The sequence below is a fragment of the Heptranchias perlo genome, chromosome 14 (genome assembly GCF_035084215.1).
Source record: "Heptranchias perlo isolate sHepPer1 chromosome 14, sHepPer1.hap1, whole genome shotgun sequence".
Classification (NCBI taxonomy): Eukaryota; Metazoa; Chordata; class Chondrichthyes; order Hexanchiformes; family Hexanchidae; genus Heptranchias; species Heptranchias perlo.
The window spans coordinates 5921362-5945737 of record NC_090338.1 but is presented as its reverse complement, the minus strand read 5'-3'; the positions used below and the strand labels follow the sequence as shown (position 1 = coordinate 5945737).

Genomic DNA, 24376 nt, shown 5'->3' with positions numbered 1-24376 from the left:
TAAATGTCAGCAATGAGGATTTCAAAATGAAAATAAAACATCGGAAGGAGGCACAACCCATGTCACTTGACGTTGGGAGATAGGAAGTACCCACCATACTTATAACAGCTCCTACAAACTATGGTATGGTTAGTAATGTGCAGGAGGTTGTCATGGTGATGTTAATTCACCATGCTAGCTGTGGACTTCCTGACTCGATGGTATTTATTCCTTTCCTGTTTAAGCTTTACCTCATATGTTCAGCTCTTTTTCTGAGAACTAATGTTCAACATCAAACTACAGCATGATGCAATTAGCAGGGATGTTCCAAAATCCATCCATAATCTAGACAATCTGAAACTTGTTTGGCACTGCCAGCTAGTGTAGCTAGAAATCTAATATTGCAACATCATCAAAACCTAGGAGAGCACATATTTAGTAGTAATAAAGCAAACCAACTTAATGCGTCTGCTGTCTACAATCCAGACAGATTCTCTTGTAAAGCAAGTTCCATGTTAGCTCAGGTGTTGGATTATATGGGAAAGCAATGTAGAATTACAGTAACTGGTAAAATAAGAAAACCCATGTCTAATTATGTAACTGAAACATCTGCTGGATGGCTTTGTGATTTGTTTTTCACTCTGCTCAGCCTGCTAGCTTTTTAACAAACTATATTACTTCAGTAATTGTGATTTTAAATAATAAATGCAAGATGCAAGTATGTTGGACTTGAATTGTTGCTAACTAGCATCTTGTTGCCTTGTAGTATTTTGTTGGTTGTCTTGATTGACAAATCTTAGGCAATGGTGAAAAAACCTGCCTCTCGCAGCAGGCTGGTTAACCCACTTTCAGAGGTCGAAGCAGAGCGCGTAAGTAACGTTCCCTCAGGACTCTGCCTTTGCTTTTAGGGTTCGCTCCGGGACAGCTGTCAGCCTAGTTCCCAGCAGATTAGACTGTTGACAGGCTCTGTGTCTTTTGTTGGCTCATTTATTGTATTTTTGAATGTTCACAAATGTCGTTGGGTCAAAAGCCACTACTTATACAACCGGTGTCTCATTGACCTAAAGGAAGAAATGAACTGCAGCTTCACATTTAAAACCTCATGAATAATTTTTAAAAAATCAAAGCCCATACGGCATTTGGCTGTCACCTTATCATTAAGTAGTTGTGTGTGACCTTGTAAAACAACGATAGAGTATGTCTTTTTCTAAAGATTGTTTGTAACCTCAGTATTATGGCAACTTAACTCTTTGCTCAGTCGAGTTACCAGTGATTTCGTTGTAAGAATAATCATTTTTATTCCTGTTGCAAGTTTCTTCTTTTTCCAGCAAACCCTGAATTTCAATTTCTTTGCATCACCCAATTAGTTGTAAAGTTACCTTGCTTTTATCGTCAAGAACCCCTATTTAATGTTTTTGATTCACTTCACTTTCCTATATAGCTGCTTTGAGTAAAGTACTGATTTTTTTTCCCAATTGTTCAATCCATGTAATCTCCTGCTAAACCCTGTTATCTGCCAAGCTCCCTAATGTAATGCATTATTTACCAGTTCTCCATGTATATGTGCAGTTTTTTGCTGTAAGGTTGGGGTGTGAAGACAAGTTTACCTTTATTGTTAATTGCACTGCTTCCTTCACAAAATTAAGGATCAATGGGAATTTTTTTTAAAAGTTAGTTTATACCACAAAGCACTAGGCCTTGAGCACTGTTGTTGTCTTTAGTCGGAGAAGATGAAATGATAGCTTTTGTTGCACCAGTCCGATGGCTGGACCAATGGTGCAGTTTTTTTGCTCAACTAACATTTCTGTGAAGTGGATATAACATAAGAATCTTCAGGAACAAGAAGTTGAACAAACCCAATCTTTTTGATTAAACTCATTTATAACCACCTACCTCTTCATATCCCAGAATCTCTTTCTCCAGAAAAACAACTATTTGCTTTGGATTCATTTGCACAATTTACTTCAATTACCTTCTCTGGTAACTTATTCTACAAGTCTATTTAGCTATTATGTAAAACCGTCCAGCTGACTTTGCTTTTTTTGTTGTTTTTCTCCCATCCTTTCTCCTGAATGGTGCTGATTCACGCTGGGATACAGTTTCACAGTGAGTGTTGACGGGCTAGTTGATTGTAGAGGCATCACAATCAAACCCAATCATGTCCCCACAGAGGACTGGGAGCACTGGCTGATTTTTTTCCCCCACCCGAGCCCTAATGGCAATTGTGGTATTTCAACTGGCATCGTGGTTGAGATCAACTAACTGATGACTGACCAGGAACTGAATCTGGCATCTTCTGATCTATATGGCTCAGTTACATGTTGTCTTTGCCAACTGAGTTATTGGGGCAACTATCAAGTGTCAGCTTGGCTCAGTAGGTAACACTCCTGCCTGTGCATCAGAAGGTTGTGGTTTCAAGAATGTTGCATTGTTGGAGGGCCTACGAGAAAAGCGTACAAAAATGCAAAAAATAGCACATCCTGGAGATTGAGAGAGATACAAAGAACAGCAAAGGGTGAAGAAACAAATAGTAAGATCTACAAAAGGGGAGTGTGAAAAGAAACTTGCAAGGGATATTAAAATCAACACAAAAATGTTTTACAATTATATTAGGAAGAAGAGGGTGGTCAAGAGCAACATGGGCCCCTTAAAAACTGATAATGGTGATATTGTAAATAGAGCCAGAATTTCAGGAGTGAAGTTAGGAAACACTTCATCACACAAAGGGTGGTAGAAGTTTGGAACTCTTCCACAAACGGCAGTTAACTCAGTTCATTTTACATCTGAGATTGATAGATTTTTGTTAACCAAAGGTATTAAGGGATATAGGGCTAAGGCGGGTACTTGGAGTTAGGTCATTGGTGAAACAGGCTCGAGGGGATAAATGGCCTACTCCTGTTCCTATGTTCCTTCGTTTGGATGAAATATTAAACCAAGGCCCTCAAGTGGACATAAAAGTTCCCATGAAACTACTATTCAAAGATGAGCAGGAGATCTCCCAGTGTCTTAGCAAATACCACCAAAAGCAGATTATCTGGTCATTCATTCATTGCAATTTGTGGGACCTTACTGTGTGCAGGTTGGCTACAGCATTTACCTACATAGTAACAGTGACTACAGTTCAAAAAGTAATCCATTACTTATAAAATATTTTGGGATGTCCCGATTATCTGTCGCAAATGGATTTAAGTTTGACTCAGTAGAGAAACAGGACAATAAACGTGATAGATTAAGTAATGTGATGATGGAATATATTGAATCATATACAATATGATTAACTCTTACACTTCAACTCAAAAGAATATATAGTTAGAACATAAGAAAAAGTTAAAAATTCTGTCCATCAAGCTCATCCCTCCAGTCTTCCAACTCTGAGCCCAGCATCCAGCTGCAGTTTGAACTCACCTGAAGTCACTGGGCTCTATTTTCGCACCCACGATCGGGTGCGTTCGTGGCAGGGGGGGCTGCGAAAATCAGGGATTCCCGGGGCGGGTCCGGAGCTCGGCTCCAACTCGCCCACTTCCAGGTTCCCCAGTGACGCGCTCACATGCGCGCGCAGCCCCCGCATGTGGCACTCCCGCCGGCAATTAAAGCCGGCAGGGTGCCACTTAAAGTACTTGAACAGGTACTTCAGGTTGTTTACAGACCTGATTGACCTGATATTTTAGGAGGGATCGGATTTTGCAATTAACTGAGTCTGTTTCCCGTCCTGGGGGAAACACTCCCAGTTGAGATGGACGTGTTGCAGCCACCAGTCTGTGGCAGCTGCAAAGGTCCATTTGACAGGTGGCGGTGGGGGGGGGGGGAAGAGACCCTCACTCATTGCAGGAGGCCACTCTGTCACTTGGGACAAAGTTTGGCCTCCACCACCCTCCTCCTAACAATCAAATGCATAAACTTGCACACTTACCCCGGTGTCCAGACACATTTACCTACCTGGCGGACTCCTTCAGATGCACATCTTCCAGATGGGGGCTGCCGTAGCTGCAGTCATGGCCTCCTCGGAGGGCGAACAGCTTCACCGGCCACGCAGTCCACCTCTGACACGTGGAGCTCCACGACACAGTGCTGTGACACATCCACCGGCACAGCAGGAGGGAGGGCAACCGCAGAGAGAGATGCATTGCAGAGGGCACTACCCTCGCCACAGGGTCTACAGACCGAGGCTCAGCTTCCGTGGACATGTAGTCGTGGACATCTGCAGCCTCCTTCATGCCGAGCTGCTCCCAGCTGGCCCGAGCACTATCTTCTTACCTGTCGCTATCAAAATCACCACTGCCCTCAACAACTTCTCCTCCGCATCCTTCCAGGGTGCCACAAGGAACATCTCTGACGTCTCTGTCATCTGCACAAAAGAGCCCTGCAAATACACCTACACCCACTCTGCAGTGACACAATGGGTGGCATGAGTTGTGGGTCTTCATAGTGATCCTCAGGAAAGGGCATTATTGCACAAACCAGACAAGATTCGCAAAGACGTGGCAGTAGTGGTGAAAATATAATATGTTATGTGAGTTGATCAGAATTTAAATATAGGTAAACACCATGACAAACCCCCAAACACCCTTCATGCTCACGACACGTTTGCCTTACGCTTCCTACTGCACATATCTGATGCATGCCCTGTGGCTGCAGCACAGGTAGTGGCAGGTTGAGTGAGGCTGACCGTGAAAGAGATGCATCAGAGGGTGAGTATGAGATACATCCATGAGATTGTATGAGGATTGGGTTGAGTGGTAGTGGTGGGATGAGTACTGGCGAGGTGAGTAAGTGCCGGTAAGATGAGGATGAGCTTTGAGTGAGTGTGAGGAGTGATGTGATAGAGTAGTGTTGGCAGTGCAGAAGGAGATGTGGGGTGGGGGTGGAGATGTGGCAGACGGAGTGTACTCACTTCGGCTGACCTACTTAGGTCATTGAAGTGCCTCCTGCACTGTATGCAGGTGCGCGATATGTTGGTGGTGCAGGTGACCTCCTCTGCCACCTCGAGCCAGGCCTTCTTGGTGGCAGAGGCAGGCCGCTTCCTCCCACCCGCCGGGGGGAAGATCTCTGTCCTCCCCCTCACCCCATCCAATGATACCTGGAGTGAGGCATCATTAAACCTGGGAGCAGCCTTCCCCCTGGGCTGCTCCATGCTGTAATTTTTCCTATTTTCTGCAGCATCAGTCAGTGGAGGACTGCCCCTTTAAATAGGGCTCCTCCAGCTGACAGACCTTGCTGCGCATGCGCAGTCTGCCCGCCGCGCAGCTTTCCAGCTCGAAACCCGGAAGCACAGGTAAGTGGCTCCAATTAGCCTGTAATTGCGTGCGGAGCACACTGATTTCACCGGGCGCGTGGCCGACCCCCCGCTGAGAACCCGCCGCCCTGCTAATATCGAGCCCTTTGTCTCCACCCTTTACCTGGTAGATCATTCCAAATACTCTGAGTAAATAATTTTTTTTAGAAGATCTGTCCTAAATTATTTAATTAATTTAAATTTATTTCCCCATGTCCTACTGGTCTCACTTACCTTAAAGTAATATTCTGGGTTTACCTTATCTTTGTCATTTAATACTTATGTACCCACGTAGATCTCTTCTAAATCACTTTTCTAGTTTATAGAACTTAACGTCTAATCTTTCCTCACAGTTCATCTCATTTACACTTGGGATAATTCTTGTTGCCCATCTCTGAATCCTTCTAATGCATGTATGTCTCTTTTGAAGTGTGACAACCAGAGTGTATGCAGTAATCCAAGTGTGGTCAACCAGTGCATTATAAAGCCTTAGCATAACCTCTGTTGAATTTTATACTCCACTATTCTGGCTGTATATCCCAATATTCTATTTGCTTTTCTAATTGCTTCTTCACATTGTCTTGACATTGAAAATGCCATCTACTATTACTACCAGATCCCTTTTAAAGTCTCTGCGCTAATTCTATTCTCTTCATTAAATATCTATGTTGCTCTTTGTTCCAATATGCAGTACTTTACATTTGTCAATATTAAATTTCAATTGCCATTAGTCTGCTCAATTGCATAACAAACCCAAATCCTCTACAAAATGTTAACTGCATGCTTTGTCCTTACTGCACTCTATTTTAGTGTTGGCTGCACATTTAACACGTTTACAAATAGTTTCTCTGTCCAGTTTGTTTATGTAGATTAAAAAAACAATTGGGATCCAAGCACTGGCCCCTGTGAGACTCAGCATTTCTCCCCATCCTGACACTCCTCCTATCAATCTGATTCCTTTTCTTATTTAATTTCTTATTCAATCCTACATTGTAACCTGGATTCCCGTGAATTATATTTTTATTTGCACTCTCATATGTGGGACATTGCCCAAATACCACCTTCTGATAGCAAAGGAAGAGCATTTTTTCCAGAATTTGTGAAGTTGATTTAAATTTTTATGTCCAGAGGAAAATAACCCAAACAGCAGCCCTGGCAACTTGATATGACATTCACTGGCTATAAAACAGATTTCCATACTCTGAGTTCAATGTTTGTGTTGTTGACAGAACATTGTCACTAGTCTTCTGTAAAACAGACTGTGAGACTAGATCATGTCTACGTGCAGGTCACTGGGCTACGCTGGCATAGGAACACAGGAATTGCTAGACAAAGAAAGACCACGGTTCATCTAGTTCACCTTCTACCATCCTGGCAGATGCATGATACAACGATAATGGGGTTGTCAACTAATCATAGCAATCAATCTCTATCAATTAATCTACAACAGACCAAAACATGAGGCGAGGAAAACTCCAGTGGTGGAGAGCTTTGGGAACCACAGGTCTAAACAACAAACAACCTGCATTTATATAGCTCCTTTAATGTAGTAAAATATCCCAAGGCACTTCATAGGAGCGTTGCTGAGCCACATATTAGGACGAGTGCCCAAAAACTTGGTCAAAGAGGTCAGTTTTAAGGAGAACCTTAAGGAGGAGAGAGAGGCAGAGAGGTTTAGGGAGCGAATTTCAGAACTTAGAACCTAGGCAGCTGAAGGCATGACCACCAATGGTGGAGCGATGAAAATCAGGGATGCGCAAGAAGCCAGAATTGGAAGAGCGCAAAGATCTCAGAGGGTTGTAGGTCTGGAGAAGGTTACAGAGATTGGGAGGGGCGAGGCCATGGATGGATTTGAAAACAAGAATGAGAATTTCAAAATTGAGGCATTGCCGGACCGGGAGCCAATGTAGGTCAGCGAGCACAGGGATGATGGGTGAACTGGACTTAGTGCAAGTCACCTGTTCCTCCTAGGCATGCTACACTTACCATATGTCATATCATAAATTACTCATATATTGTATCCCAAAATATTACTTCCTGAAAGAAATCTATCTAATTTGCATTTGAATGAATCAATACTATCTGCTTCATACATCTCTGTAGGGATACTGTTCTATAGATTGACCACTCGCTCACTGAAATATTGTTTCCACGTCCGCAGATTAATCTTGAATTTACCCCCCTTCAAGCGCAGGCCATGTCCTTTGTCTCTACCATTCTGGACAAAGTGAAACAGCTTGTCATGGTCTACATTATCTAGTCCCTGTAGAATCATTAAAAACAGCAATCATATCATCACTCTACCTTCCCTTTTCCAGTGAGAATATTCCCAATTTACATTACCGCCCTTCATAATCTAATTCCACCATCCCCTCAATCATTGCTCTCTAGTAATTCACAGGTTAGTATAAGAAATCGTATCACAATATTATCCAAATATATTTTATCCATATTGATTTCTTGAAAACCAAAATTCAGATCATTAAAAATGTGTGATAAAGGCTGGTCTGTACTTAAGTTGGTCTTTGATTTGTGAATGGTAATTTTGAGTCCGAGCAATTAAAAATGTTTAGCCCGAAAGAGCAGGGGAATGGGACTAATTGGATAGCTTTTTCAAAGAGCATGATGGGCCGAATGGCCTCCTGTGCTGTATCATTCTGATTCTCTATCATTGTGATTCTATGATAAAGCACTTTGAGATATAATCAAAATCAACTGAAATGTACTTTGTACTTTTAAAAATCATTACTTATATATTTAGCAAGCTTCCTCCATTAGCCCCCACTATCAACACCTATCCTTTGCCCATCATGCCAAAGTTCATCCCTGTTTCTTTCTTTCTGCTCATGAAGGTAGTGACATGTACCTTCAGCATGTTTGAGTTTAGACAGAATTTTGGCAGGCTATTTGACATCAGTATTAAGGTGGATTCTGTATGCACCAAATGCCCACACACATGCATTTTCCAATACCGTTCTCTGATTTTAACTTATAATTTTCCCCTTGGTAGCCAGGGGCATAGAGGTCAGTTGTAATGCCCACAAGGCTTCAAAGACTGAGATCAGGGAATTCAGCACAGACCAGAGACGAAACCTGGGACGCACTAGTCAGTGTGGCTCAAAATCGATCGGGAAGCTCTTCATGCATAAATTTAAATATATTTTAGAGAGTGTTATGTGTGGAACTGGACTTGAATAGAATCAAAGAGAAACAACTCCTTTCGCAAGATGTCTGTCTTCCTGTGTTTTAACTCAGTGAGCCATAAATTCCTCCAGCTAAATATTGGGGGGATTGAAGCCATCATCTTCAGCTCTTGCTACAAACTCCATCCCCTTCCCTGGCTGCTGCTTCAGACTGAACCAGACTGTTCACAACCTTTGGCGTCCTATACTTCCAGACTCGCATCCGTTCCATTATAAAGACTGCCTGCTTCCGTCTGTGTAACATTGCTCTTCTCCGCCCCTACCTCAGCCCATCTGCCAATGAAACTCTCATGCTTGCGTCCATCGCCTTCAGGCCCAATTACTCCAATGCCTTCCTGGGCAGCCTCCCATCCTTCATCCTGCCCTTGGTGACCGTGCCTTCAGCCAGCTAGGTCCCACTCTCTCAAATCCCCTTCTTAAGCCACTCTGCCTCTTCATCGCTTTCTCCTCCTTTAAGACCCTCTTTGAAACCCACCTTTTTGACCAAACTTGTGTTAACCCTCTCTGATTTCTCCTTCTCTGGCTTAGGGGTCTGCTTTTTCCTCATGTCTCTGGGAGGCACCTTGAGATGTTTTTCCACATTAGAGGGGTTATATTATTGCAAGTTGTATTGTATCACATTGTGGGACCTCTGAGGATTTATAAAATGCCTATGCCCTGAATCTTGGCAGAGTACACATTATTACATTTTCACACAAAATTGTTTAAAAATTTCAACATTTCTAGAATATATGATAAAACAAACAATATTAAACCGTGAGTAGGAACCGCACAGTATGCACAGAGGGCGTGTCTACCAATAGTGGTTTTCGAAACCAGTGCACCCAGATGAATTCCCCTCGACTACATGCTGAAACCCCTCAACACAAGTACAAGGGAGGAACGTTACCCGATTAATTTAATTTTTATATATGGGTCGCCGCCGAAAAAAAGGTGGGACTAAATGTGTGTGGTTTATTTACCGTTGATCATGTGCAGTATTCTTTCCTTAAACTACCTAATTTAAATCAACTTGGCGGTTGAGATTAGGGAACTCCCAGGAGTGAAATGTATGATGAAAAAGACTAAAACTGATCGTAAGCCCACACGGATATGTGTTTATTGTGGAGGGAGAGGAGATTTGGGTGGGTTACGTGTTTTTTTTTTTAGCTAAAGTGACACTTGTCTTCGTTACCTTTGGTGGATCAGAGTGGAGCCGTGAATCTCTGCATAATACTATTCGGTATGAAGAGCCGGTTCCCGGTCAATTGTGAGGACACTTGCTGTGAGTCCGACCCTTTGCTAACCAACAAGGGGACAATGACACAGGATGGTGATGCAGTTTCCTAGTTTGGAAACAGACAGCCGCTTACCTGGAAAAGGAAATGTTCTCGCCTCTTTCCCCAGTCGGGTCCGTAAAGCTGCGAGAACGAGTTTGGATATCTGTTCTCCAGCGAGCAAGGGAACAGCTGTCGTCTCAACCTTTTTGTCAGGTTGGGACAGGCAATCCCCGCCTGCGTTTGCAGTGTTGAAGCACGGTACTGTTTTCACACAACCCATTTTCCAGCGAGGCCGATGTGTAACACGAAATGTATGTTGGTGTGTAGGTGCACCGTCCCTGGGCTGTGATCCGCACACGGACAAAGGATGCCTCCAGCCCTGAAGAAATACCCGGAGACCATGTGAGAAGTGGAAAGCGAACCAGAGACAAATGCTGTTCACTCCGACCAGCCAGACAACACGGGACGGCGAGAACCGGTGCTAGTAAGTACTGCGAATTCTATCCCATTCGCTTCAAGTTTAAGTTAATAAAGTTTTTTTCTGGGAACATCGCTAATCCTTTTATTACTTAAGCGTACTTATTACGGTAATTGTATTACGGTAATATCAGGCGTTTTTGGTGATTTCAGATCGGTATAGCAACAACTTGCATTTATATAGCGCCTTTAATGTAGTAAAACGTCCCAAGGCGCTTCACAGGAGAGTCAGCAGACAACAGTCACAGAAAGGTTACAACACGGAAGGAGGCCATTCAGCCCATCGCGTCTGCGCTGGCTCTGTGCAAGAGCAATTCAGCTAGTCCCACTCGCCCACCCTATCCTGTAGCCCTGCCATTTTTTCCTTTCAAGTACTTATCCAGTTCCCTTTTGAAAGCCACGATTGAATCTGCCTCCACCACCCCCTCAGGCAGTGCATTCCAGATAATAACCACTCACTGCATAAAAAAGTTTTTCCTCATGTCACCTTTGGTTCTTTTGCCAATCACCACCTTAAATCTATGTCCTCTGGTTCTTGATCCTTCCGCCAATGGGAACAGTTTCTCTCTCTATTCTGTTTGGACCCTTCATGATTTTGAATACCTCTATCAAATCTCTTAATCTTCTCTGTTCCAAGGAGAACAACCCCAGCTTCTGGGGATAATAGGACAGGTGGCCAACGGCTTGGTCAAAGAGATAGGAGCGTCTTAAAGGAGGAGAGAGACGGAGAGGTTTAGGGAGGGAATTCCAGAGCTTAGGGCCTAAGCAGCTGAAGGCACAGCCGCCAATGGTGGAGTAATTAAAATCGGGGATGCGCAAGAGGTTAGAATTGGAAGTGCGCAAAGATCCCAGAAGGTTGTAGGGCTGGAGGAAGTTACAGAGATATGGTGGGCTTTGAGCCAGTAGACAACAATTTGCATTTAGATAGTGCCTTTAATGTAGAAAAACTTCCCATGGCGCTTCACAGAGGGCTAATCAGAAATAACCGGAGCCGAGCCAAAGAAGGAGATATTCAGAGGGGTGAACAAAAATTTGGTCAGAAAGGTGGGTTTTAAGAAGGGTCTTAAAGGAGAGGGAGGAAGGGAATTCCAGAGCAAGGGGCCTAAGTAACTGTCAATGATAAGACGATTTGGGTTGCTAACCCTCCCGGAATGTGACATGAATCTCCCGAGCACTCTTGCTAGCAGCCCGGGAGAATGTCACCCTTTAAATTTGTCACAGCAGCAGTGCCACCCCGCTCCGTGACATCACCAGCTGCCGACGCAGAGAAACTTCAGGCACGTTGACGTCACACCCCTCCCCTAGTGGCCGCAAAGTACCATGCCCGCAATGGGGTGACCAGAAACTGGGGCGGGGGAGAGAGTGACATCAGACTGGGGATCATAGAAGATGGAGACAGGGAACTGGAGGTCGGGGATGGAGGCTCTGGAATTGAACACAATACTCCAGCTGAGGCCTAACCAGTGATTTATAAAGGCTTAGCATAACTTCCTTCCTTTTGAACTCTATGCTTCTATTTATAAAGCCCAGGGTCCCATATGCTTTTTTAACATCTTTACCAACTTGTCCTGCCACCTTCAATGATTTGTGTATAAATCAGAGAATATTTCCCAAATAGGGTAAAACAAGACTGCTGAGGGTTTACAAATCAATTTGCTGGGATACAGTGGGGCTGGGTGAGGACAGGGTATATGGTATTTTGTTTTGGAAAAGCTACAGAATTCTGAATTGGCTGGTTTGTGAAGGGTGGGAGTGGGGAGGCCAGTGATGAAAGCACTTGAGAAATCCGTCTTTCACAGCTAATAGTTATTACAGCCAAACTCAATCCTGTCTTCAGCTGATAACCATTTATATCCGCTTGCAGCTGGGGTTGCTGAATCGCAATTGGGTTGAATTTTGCCTCCTTTCCAGTGGAGGCCTAAAAGCATTTACATGTTTGTAATTGCTCATCTCCTAAACTATTCTCTCCCTGTCCTCTCCACCTTGACCTCCAACTACAAGTGAGCAGCTTATGGATGTCTTTGACTCTAAGATTGAGACCATCCATTCAGCTACCCCCCACCCCCCACCCCTCACCCCCCACCCCCCACCCCTCACCCCCCACCCCCCACTCCCCAGGCTTAGCCTTGAACCAGCAAATTTCTATCGTTTTTCTGTCATCTCCTCTCTTGAACATGATGAGCTTGGAGGGCATGAGACTCCCATCTGCTCTCTTGATCCCAATCCCACTAAATAACTGACCATCCAACTTTTCTTCCTGGCCCCCATGCTAACTGACATTGTAAATGGTTTCCTTTCCTCAGGTACTGTTCCCTTCTTTTTCAAAATCGCTTTAACCCCCCTTCCTTAAAAGAACCAATCATCAACCCTTCTGTCCTTGCAAACTACCATCCCATCTCCAACCTCCCTTTCCTCGCCAAAGCCCTTGAACTCCTTGTCGCCTCCCAAATCTGTACCCATCTCTCTCGCAACTCCATATTTGAATTTCTCCAATCAGGTTTCCGCCCCTGCTATGGCACTGAAACGCCCCTAACCAAAATCACAAACGACATCCTCTATGACTGGTGCATTATCCCTCTTCAACCTCTCTGTAGTCTTTAACGCTGTTGTGCAAGAAGTTCCAAAAATCAGGAGGCCAGCCACGAGCACACGAAGAAGGGAAACCAAAGGAAGGGAAAAGAGGAAACTGAAGATGGGGGATCGATTCGCAGAGGGGAAACCAGAGGTGGGAGGAACTTTGATTCTACCAGTAACTAATAGTAACTCACTGAAATTGCAGTGATAACTAATAGTAATACTGGTAACATTCAGATTCCTCTCATGACCAACAGTAATACAATAACTCACTGATCATGTATATGTAATTTGCAGTAATACATGTAATGCCCCACTATCCCACTATATGTAACTTGTAATAATACTATAACCCGTTGTTACTCACCCTGAAACCATAGCCAGAATTCCCCCTGCACTGCACAAGATGCGGTCAGGCTCCCCAGTCGATGCCACTTTTAACAGGCCCCCTCCCTCCCTCCCCGTCTCTCTTGGGCTCCAGTTCCGTGTGAAGGCGACAACTCTGAACTGGGAACCTGAGTCAGAGCCGATCTGTATTTGGACTTCACACGTCACAACCGGCCAGTACAGAACCTGAACCAAACAAAGAGATCACACAAAGGGCAGTGGACTCGGTGTTTGGGACACTTCTCACAGGGCACATCATCCTAAACTCAGCTCAGCACCAACGTTTCTAAACCACTCCCTGGGCTCAAACTCAATAAAGGAAAGTTTTCATCAAATAATAGATTACAACTCAAAAGGAAGCCATTTGGCCCCTGGTACCTGGCATGCTCTCCTGTAACCCCATTTCCCTGATCCTTTTTATATTCTTCCTCTTTTTAAATCTTATCCCATTTAAATGATGTTCTAGTTTCTGCCACAATAACCATGTGGTGATGCATCCCATGGTTGGATAACCCTCAGTGCAAAAAAAAACTTACTTCTCCTTTATCCTCAGTACAAAAAAACTTCCTTTTCCCCTTCCAGTGAGAAACCTCAGTCTCCGTCCCCTTTTTCCCCATTCGCCCACTAGTGGAAGCAGTCGTTCACTATTTACCCGTAGTAAAGTGTCCAGGTTTCGCTCACCTCTTTACTGGCTGCTCCTCTCTTGGCACCGCTCCCACTAACCACATTGCTATTTCTCCTGGCTCTGCAGGAAAGGCTGGGCCTCACGCCCACCCCACCCCCATTCCCCATCTTCCAGAACCCCCATCCTCCAACCCCTAGTTCCCTGTCTCCCTCTTCCCTGATCCCCAGTCCGCTGTCACTCTCCCCCGCCCTGAGCCCTAATACCCCGACTCCTATTTCCAGTCACCCCAAAGCGGGCGTGGTTCTTGACGTTCAAAACTACACTCCAACATAATCCTAAAAAGTCACGGGATGATGTCACTCGAAGGCTGATGGTTTCTTCTGGCCAGGCACGTCTTATTCTCTCAATCTTTTTGAGTACACTGAAAGTGTAAAGAAAAACACCTTTTTGTTTCAACCCATTAATCAAGCTTTGTTAAAAGCAGATATACTGATTAACGTTCACAGGAACATTTCCTGCAAGTGGGCAACTAAAGTCATTAACCTAACGCTAATAGCAGGTTGCATTAGCTGCTGATGAAGTGAATGGCTGTCTAATTGAACTTAGTGGGTTTATTATGTGACAATTGTAGGGGAGGTTGCTTAAACTGTATATGGCTAATTTAGGTAAACTCTACTTCATCTGTTGATGATAAACCTAGCTGGTGTTCATCACAATGGGGCATGGCACTTGTTTAGCTCAATGTAAATGAAACACTGACTATTGCTTTTCCCACAAGTGCTTATATTTGTCAGCCTAATAATGGATCCGTTTGGGGCTGAAGCTAGGAATAGCGCTTTTAATGGCACATTTACATTCCAGAACAGAATTGAACAACGAGAGAATTATTTTTGATCACTATTTGCTTGGGTTTACTAAGATCCGTACAGGCCACCAGGAGCAAAACCACTTTGTTAGTCTGTGGAGGGCAGGCATAAGTGCTTAATCCCTTGGCCACCACAGTCAGCAGTATGGCTACCTCCCAACAGGGATTGTTTAAGCTGCTGCCAGAAACATGACACCTCCAATGGCACTAGCTTGTCTTGTTTATCCTCCCATTTTGCTATCGATATCAAGGCTGCCCATCAATTGCTAAGCAGAAAAGAAAGTGGAATATTAAACAACACTGTTTCTAAACCGAAATTTAATTTATGATGGAGGGAAGATTCTTTCTGATCCCCCAATTTGACCCTGCTTTCTGTGCACAATTCTGTGACTCCTGAGATGAGATGGAATGTTTTGGAACTTGTGCTTCACCACACACCCATTGTCAATGCTGCTCATACAAGGGACTTGCTAGTACCCTTGCTGACATGTTTGTCTTTCCCTCCCCAAACATGGAAATGGAGTGCTCTGTTAAATGATCTTATTGCTATATTTGGGCACCAGGTTGTAGCTTTGGAAAGGAGAAACAAGGTGCACAAAGGATTAGGAGAGAAAGAAAGCACTAGAGCATGGTAGAAGATGGGAACAGACTAAGAGAGAGTACAAGAAAGTCAAAAATAGGTTTGCAGTGCATGTCTGTAAATGCACAAAGCATGGTAAACAAGGTTGGAGAGCTGCAGGCGCAATTAGCCATATAGGAATATGATGATGTGCCGATTATGCAGACCTGACTCAAAAAAGGGCAGGATTGGGTACTAAATATTCCTGGATACGAGGTGTTCAGGAAAGATAGGGAGGGGAAGATAGGACGGCGGGGTGGGGGGGGGGGGGGGTGGGTGGCAGTATTGATTAAGGAGAATATTGTAGTGCTGGAGAGAGAGGATATCCTGGAGGAGTCAAGGACAGTACCTATTTGGTTAGAGTTAAGAAACAGTAGAGGTGCCATTAAACTGGATGTATTCTATAGGCCACCAACTAGTGGGAAGGAGATAGAGGAGCAAATTTACAAGGAAATTGCAGAGAGGTACAAAGGCCATAGAGTTGTGATAATGGGGGACTTCAACTAAAATAATGTAGACTGGGATAGTAATAATATAAAAGGGAAAGAGGGGGATGAATTTTTGAAGTGCGTTCAGGAGAACTTTCTTGACCAGTATGTTTCCGCCTGACGAGGAAGGAGACATTGCTGGACTTGGTTCTGGGGAATGAGGTGGGCCAAGTGGAGCAAGTGTCAGTGGGTGAACATTTAGAGAACAGCGATTCTAGTATCATAAGGTTTAGAATAGCTATGGAAAAGGACATGGACCACTCTAAAGTAAAAATACTCAATTGGAGGAGGGCAAATTTCAGTGGGATGAGAACAGATCTGGCCCGGGTAAATTGGAATAAAAGATTGGCAGGCAAAACTGTAATTGAACAGTGGGTGGCCTTTAGGGAGGAGATGGTTCAGTTACAGTCTAGGTACATTCCCACGCAGGAGAACGGTACGGCAACTAAAGCCAGAGCTCCCTGGATGACAAAAGAGATAGAGTAAGATGAAGCAGAAAAAAGGGGCATATGACAAAAGTCAAGTTGATAACACAAGTGAGAATCAGGCTGAATATAGAAAGTTCAGAAGGGAAGTGAAAAAGGAAATAAGAGAGGCAAAGAGAGTATGAGAATAGACTGGCGGCAAACGTAAAAGGGAATCCAGAAGTCTCTATAGTCATGTAAACAGTAAACGGGTAGTAAGAGGAAGGGTAGGGCCGATTGGAGACCAAAAAGGAGATCTACTCATGGAGGCAGAGGGCATGGCCGAGGTACTAAATGAGTACTTTGCATTTCTCTTTACCAAGAAAGAAGATGCTGCCAGAGTCTCAGTAAAGGAAGATATAGTTGAGATACTGGATGGGCTAAAAATTGATACTAGAAAGGCTAGCTGTACTTAAAGTAGATAAGTCACCCAGTCCGGATGGGATGCATCCTAGGTTGCTGAGGGAAGTAAGGGTGGAAATTGCGGAGGTACTGGCTATAATCTTCCAAACATCCTTAGATACGGGGATGGTGCCAGAGGACTGGAGAACTGCAACTGTTTTACACCCTTGTTCAAAAAAGGGTGTAAGGATAAACCCAGCAACTACAGGCCAGTCAGTTTAACCTCGGTGGTGGGAAAACTTTTAGAAACGATAATCCAGGACAGAATTAACAGTCACTGGGACAAATGTGGATTGATTAAGGAAAGCCAGCACGGATTTGTTAAAGGCAAATCATATTTAACTAACCTGATAGAGTTTTTTGATGAGGTAACAGAGAGGGTAGATGAGGGCAATGCGGTTGATGTGGTGTATATGACTTGGACTTGGGTGTAGAGGACACAATTTCCAAATTTGCAGATGACACAAAACTTGGAAATGTAATGAACAGTGAGGAGGATAGTGATAGACTTCAAGAGGATGTAGACAGGCTGATGAAATGGGCAGGCATGAGGCAGATGAAATTTAACACCTACACTGTGAGTGAATTTTTAAAAACCTAGTTGCACATGTTGGCCTAGATTTTCTGCTGTTGCGGAATTGTGACAGAACTTCAGCATGGTGCGACTTCCATTCGCCACCAAGATCTGTCCCTGACTCGGTCATTTACATAATGGTAGGCCCCCGGTCTTCTGTGAGGAGTCCGCCAAGAGGGGGGGCAGAGATTGACCTGCGCAGTGTAGCATTGTTGGCGGACTCTCGATAACAGTTCAGAAAAAAATCATTTTTAAATGTGGCGCCGCAGCCTGTGAAAACAATACCTGTGCGAATGTATTGTACGTCATCGGTCACTTCTGTCAGAAAATCAAAACAATGTAAAACGGAGCGACACAGGCTCGATGTGCCGAATAGTTTCCTTCTGTGATGTAACGATTCTATGAGATACAGTTAAGTGTTTTCCTGACCCATTTCCCACCTGTGAGCGCTCTAGTTCCACTGATAAAATAGCGGAGGGAGGGCAGAAAATCCTGGCCATTGGATTTACCAGCCCATTGTCTGTTGACATGAAAGGGAAAATCTCCATCTAAAGTAAGGCCAGTTTTCCAGCATAACTCAGGTGGGTGGGTGGGTGGGGCCGGGCAGAAAATGGGACTGGGAGCTTTAGCATTGGCTCTTCACTGCTCACTGCCACATCTGGGAGATTCTGCTCATTTAATACCTGCCCAAGAATAGCTGAGTGTAGATGGTAATGACGGAATAATACCATGCATTGTGTTTCCCGACACTAGCGCTGCAGCAAATCTGGACGGAGGCTCTTTGAAGCAGGAAATGATCCTTCTCTGTGGGAATTTTAAATTTAGGCTGCTTTTTCCTGCCGGCAGGCTGCTGGCCCAGCAGCAAGGCAAGCAGCAGCCATTCCTCTGAGGCAACACTCGCGATGGGAGCCTGCCAAAAATATTTCAATTAGGCTGACCCAGGAGGCTCGGCATACTCGGAGGCATTCTTCAGGTGGGCTGAAGTCCTGCCCCATCACACTTCGGTGGAATAACCGATTTAGAGGAAAAGCCCAGCTAAAGGGTTTGATTTTTCCTGATGGATTAGTTGGTGGTTTTGATGTACGCTGTGATATGTGCCACTTACGAGGTGTTGTGTTGGCCCCTAATGTTAAGGTGGAGCTGACGTAACACCATTGGCCACCATCTTGGATGGAAATGATGCAGAAATCTATAGCTCTATACCGGGATTTTCACATTGCATTTACGACAGTCGCTCAAAAATCTAGACTGTTTCCCGATGGGCCAACAAATTTATTTCACGAATAGCCATGCAAACCAAGAAATTTCCAGATTTAGTGTTGAGTTATCTGATCTCAGCCAGGACTGTGGTAGGCGCAGGACATTTATTCTCAGAGCCCTGGGTTAGGACAAAAATTGGACAGCGTTGCTACCACTTTTAGACCCATTCCCACATTACAGTACCAATGCTCCAGCAAGCAGTCAGTGCCTTGAGAAAGGAAAGAGAGAAAAGTTGCAGAGAAAAATTGAGGGGGGAAAATCCCCCCACCTCTCAAGAAAAATACTAATATGCTGAGGGTATAATAATAAGGGTAGAATAACTGGTCAAACAACAGGTGTTCCTGCCATATGTAGCCAAGACTGAATTACAGGCAAGGTTGGTACTGAAATATGGCCCTCTGCATTTGTCCAACCGCAGACTAAACCTACAGCTGCTGAGTCTTTCCTTGCTTACAGTCTCTCCACTAACTGCCATGCAGCACATCTTCAGATCTCTGTGTTGAGTTTAGATTGTTTTCTCTGGGGAATGGTGCATTAGTAAAAAAAAATCTAAAGGCAGAATAATAGGCTGCAATGTCCCAGTAGTGTTGCTTGATGTGGTGTAGTGCAGCAATGGTACTTAAGCGAGATGAGTAGAGGTGTGCACCTCCCTCGCTGGCTCTCTATTGTGAAGCTGAATTGCTTGATCGATTTAAAGAACCAGATTTGCTTGTCCAGTTGCTGGCTGCTACCCCATGAATTTTAGCTGTAACATTCCTCTCAAATGTTACTGGAGACACTACTGTTTAAGTGCTAAGAAAATTGCTTTCGTGCTTACTCTGGTATAAGGCAAAGGGATTATGCAGCTGTAGCTAAAATGTGATGTGCAATTTGGGACCTTTTCTAAACCAAGCTCTTTAAACTTTTGTTAATCATTCACTGCCTGTTCCATGTGATAAAATGTAGAATGGTTTCGGGGTGAATTAATTTCTTTTCGCTGCTTTGCACTGAAGGCTGTCCTGTGTTTCCCTCCTTCAGCACTAAAACTCTCAGCAGTTGGGATCAAAGCAGCATTGGGAATCACTAGCTGCTGAATTATTCAGGCAGTAATGGCATGGCTGTGATGTGCAGATAAATCATATGTGAACCATTATCAAAACCACAGGAGAATATGAACTCCTTCTAGCATGTGAAAATACCAGTGTGACAGTCACAGCATGGCAGTCTCAGATAGTACACTTCCTGCTGGCAAGTATTAATCACTTTCTCATTTATAGTTTCTTCCTTTCTCTCACTTCATCTTTTTGTTCTAATTTTTCCTCATCTTGCTTGATCAAAAAAGAAAGCTCTTTCAAACATCCATTTTAAATAAAATAAATAAATGAGATCCCCCTCAGTTTCACTAACAGCTTTTATTAATACGCACACTTTCAGAATCTAATTTGGAAACAGATGAAAGGAGCATTCCTTCAGAATTGGGCTCCCAAAGACTATAGGGTATATCTGCATCTGTAACCCTGCAGAGCCTCACCTGCCAGGAGTGCATATTGCGTGGGCCCAGCCCTATATCTTCTGTCCATTCATTTTAATGAGAAAATCCCAAGCTGTATGTGCACAAATTTTCCAATCTGCTCTCCTGGCAGATAAAGCTTTGTCCTGGGTGCACAGAAGCAGAAAATTTACCTTTGTATTTGGAAATAGTAAGTTTGAAGCAAGACTTATGTAATTTTCTATATCTTCTGCCGCTAATTTCTATGCCGTGTTTGGAAGAAAGAAAAAACTTGCACTTATACAGGTCCTTTCACGACCTCAGCACTTTACAGCCAATGAATTACTTTTGAAGTGTAGTCACTGTTGTAATGTAGGAAAGGCAGCAGCCAATTTGCACACAGTAAGCTCCCACAAACAGCGATGAGATAATGACCAGATAATCTGTTTTAGTGTTGTTAGTTGAGGGATATACATTGACCAGGACACCAGGGAGAACTCCCCTGCTTTTCTTCAAATAGTGTCATGAGATTTTTTATGTCCACCTGAGAGGGCAGACAGGGCCTTGGTTTAAGATCTCATCTGAAAGACGGCACTTCCAACAGTGCAGCACTCCCTCAGTACTGCAGCACGTGCATGTAGACAAAGCTGGGGTCAGGCTCATTTGTGATGGCCTATCATTCACACACTATCCAAGCCCATATGTAAATAACTACTTGTGCGAGGTATAGGAGAGCCACCACTGCTGTCTGTGCCTTGGGAAGAGGAGGAGTAAGGAGCAATGAGGTATATTGCCAAGCACCCCCTTCCTCCATGTTTGAGTAGAATAATGTGGATATGACAGCTGGCATGGCAAGCTGCCTCACGTGTCTGAACCAGTATTTAGTGAGGATTGTGTTTGAGCTGCTACACCCCTTTTCAATTTCAGTGGCAAATCAAAAAATGACATTCATAAAATATTCATCCAGTATCCTTCACAAAGCTTGGTAATAATGAAATGGCCTACAGTAATTATTCCATAAATTACAGCATTTTTTTGTAAAACCAGGAAGGGATACACCTATCACTTTGCACTGTGTATATAATTAACAATTATATCAATTTTGAAAGACTTGGCCAAAGGTTAAGCTGGTCAATTCACTTGCCAATCTCAGCATACCAGTTAACAATCACCAGTGTCAGTTTGAGCTGCTCTTTGACAGCTACCATATATTACTTTGCTGCTTTATGTCGTTGAAGAAGCTAAAACATCAGTAAGTAACTCTTCATTGCAGTAAACAAGCTTCAGCTGGTTGCTATCTTGTCACATATAGAGGAAAGAAGTACTTGTATATTACCTTGTCCTCAGGATGTTCCAAAGTACTTCACAACCAATGAGTTACTTTTGAAGTGCAGGCGCTGTTATGTGGCAGTCAGTTTACACACCGCAAGGTCCCATAAACAGCAAACGAGATGAAAATTGATATAATTGTTAAGTTGCTTCTGGTGGAGGTAGTTGAGGGCGGAATGTTGGCCAGGACATCAGGAGAACTCCCTGTTCTTCTTAGAATAGTGTCATTAAATACTGGTTCAGACACGTGAGGCAGCTTGCCATGCCAGCTGTCAACATCTGCTGTCATTTCTGCCAGAAAATCCTGGAAGGGTTGGTGGATGCCAGGGAGTCACAAGAATGGCTCTCCACCAAATTTCCCATCCCAACTGACTCAAATTGGGTAATAGCAGGTGAAAAATCCAGTCCAAGATGTCTATAAGACTGAGTTTCAGTGTACAACTACCCATGGAACCATTTCAGCAACAAACAATCGCTATACCAGTCTGCAACACTGGCATTGAGAATAGAAAAAGTGTTCTTGCAGGGGACTGTAAAGCTACTATAATGCTGTAGAATATTTTGACAAGTAAGTCTTTTATGTTTGTTCTACCTGAGGAACTTGGCACACCCCTTTTTGGAAGGCAGCACATGGTGGATGTCAGTTTAGTTTTTTCCGTCCATCGGGCACAGGCTCACAAGCTTGGAGAGAGGGAGTGCTTTTTCTTTTCCCTTGCAGCATTGCTTGATCCCTAAGCTTCAAGAGAATGTGGCCTGAAAAGTTAAAGCTGAGCAGCACGAGAGGCTTGTAGCCTCTTTAATTTGTTTTCTAAATAAACTCCAGCACTGTGCACTTTGTGCAGACCCTGATGTCTTGTGATTGTTGTTCTGCCCGCAGCCCAGCGTTTAAAAGACATGCAATTACAAAGCTCGGGTTTGGATCAATCGTGAGCTTTTTTCCTATTGTACATTTAATTTTGTTTTATGTGCGCGTTTTGTCATCTTTAGGCTTATGAATGAAGAATGATTACTTGGGTGGATTAATGGAGGTTGCTGGCGCCCCAGTTGTCCCCCAATGTGGGTTGGCACCTTTAGGAGGAGGATAGAAAATTGGAGGGGGATGAATGATCTTCTCTACATTGCTAAGGCTGGGTACAAAGCAGAATGGGAGAAATGCACAGGTCCACAGAGCATTCTTCCACTCTTGGAGTAAGCCAAAGCATTTTAATACAATCTGTACTATTTTTTTTTCCTGTGCTGAAATTCTACTGTAGTCCTGAACAGTAGAATCCAGGGTCCGAAGATGGCCTGATTATATTATGGCTTGTTTCCTCTTCCTCGTTCCTGTAGACTGTTTCATAAACTGTAGACCAGTTTTTGTGGGTTGTCCATTGCTTGATCGGCATTAGGAAGTATGGTCCATCATACAGTGCCACCAGACTGCTATTGGAAAGTGTTATGTAACCAAAGGTAAGTGGGAAAGTGCTGCTGAGGCCTAGGATCAACATGTAATTATTTCTGCGTCTTTGTGCTTATGCCATGATGCAAGGTCAGATACAGGGAAACCGATGCGTGGGTTTAGTAGACAAGGGTAATAGGCGTCTAATCCAATAGCAGCTCAGACGACACATACAAAAGGGTGTATCTGGGACACCATTGAGACTCCAGGGGTTACAGCCTTTAACTTTGTGAGTGGTATCGACTGTGCATCTACTATTGACCAATGCTCTCAAGGAAAAAGTGCCTTTAAATCTATATTAACGATTTGGAGGAGGGGACCGAGTGCAACATATCAAAATTTGCAGATGATACAAAGATGGGAGGGAAAGTAGAGAGTGAGGAGGACATAAAAAACCTGCAAGGGGATATAGACAGGCTGGGTGAGTGGGCGGAGATTTGGCAGATGCAATATAATATTGGAAAATGTGAGGTTATGCACTTTGGCAGGAAAAATCAGAGAGCAAGTTATTTTCTTAATGGCGAGAGACTGGAAAGTACTGCAGTACAAAGGGATCTGGGGGTCCTAGTGCAAGAAAATCAAAAAGTTGGTATGCAGGTGCAGCAGGTGATCAAGAAAGCCAACGGAATGTTGGCTTTTATTGCTAGGGGGATAGAATATAAAAACAAGGAGGTATTGCTGCAGTTATATAAGGTATTGGTGAGACCGCACCTGGAATACTGCATACAGTTTTGGTCTCCATACTTAAGAAAAGACATACTTGCTCTCGAGGCAGTACAAAGAAGGTTCACTCGGTTAATCCCGGGGATGAGGGGGCGGACATATGAGGAGAGGTTGAGTAGATTGGGACTCTACTCATTGGAGTTCAGAAGAATGAGAGGCGATCTTATTGAAACATATAAGATTGTGAAGGGTCTTGATCGGGTGGATGCAGTAAGGATGTTCCCAAAGATGGGTGAAACTAGAACTAGGGGGCATAATCTTAGAATAAGGGGCTGCTCTTTCAAAACTGAGATGAGGAGAAACTTCTTCACTCAGAGGGTGGTAGGTCTGTGGAATTTGCTGCCCCAGGAAGCTGAGGAAGCTACATCATTAGATAAATTTAAAACAGAAATAGACAGTTTCCTAGAAGTAAAGGGAATTAGGGGTTATGGGGAGCGGGCAGGAAATTGGACATGAAGCTGAGTTCGGATCGGTCAATGCCCTGTGGGTGGCGGAGAGGGCCCAGGGGCTATGTGGCCGGGTCCTGCTCCGACTTCTTGTGTTCTTTAGATTTGTGGTTGGGATCAGATCAGCCATGATCTTATGAATGGCGGAGCAGGCTCGAGGGGCCGATTGGCCTACTCCTGCTCCAATTTCTTATGTTCTTATGTTCTAAATAATTTTTTTCAATGTGGGCAGTCATGGCAAGAGTTGATTTACTGCCCACCCTTAATTACACTGACAATTGAGTGGCTTGCTAGGTCACTTCAGAGGGTATTAAGAATCAACTGGTGGTGGGTTCCCTTCCCTGTTAGTAAACCAGTTGGGTTTTTACAACATTCCAGCATCTTTCATGGTCATTTCTTCTGGTTCTAGCGCACAAATTACCGGATTTATTGAACTGAATTTTACAACTTGTCATGGTGGGATTTAGAGCTCATATTCACTATAGTACAGTGCCTTTGCTTAGTTCATAAATGCATTCACTTGG

At 43.9% G+C, this 24376-nt stretch overlaps 1 protein-coding gene across 3 annotated transcripts in view; it reads left to right on the top strand.

Moving 5' to 3' along the window:
• ndst1b (N-deacetylase/N-sulfotransferase (heparan glucosaminyl) 1b) overlaps positions 1–24376 on the top strand; it is a 213374-nt gene that overhangs the window by 48550 nt on the left and 140448 nt on the right. For 2 of the 3 annotated variants that reach the window (XM_067995982.1, XM_067995984.1), the window contains exon 2: positions 10041–10197. The gene's annotated coding sequence lies outside the window, so the exon portion shown is untranslated. Of the gene's footprint in view, positions 1–9900; positions 10198–24376 lie in introns of those variants that run through there. The other variant, XM_067995985.1, reaches the window with a different exon arrangement.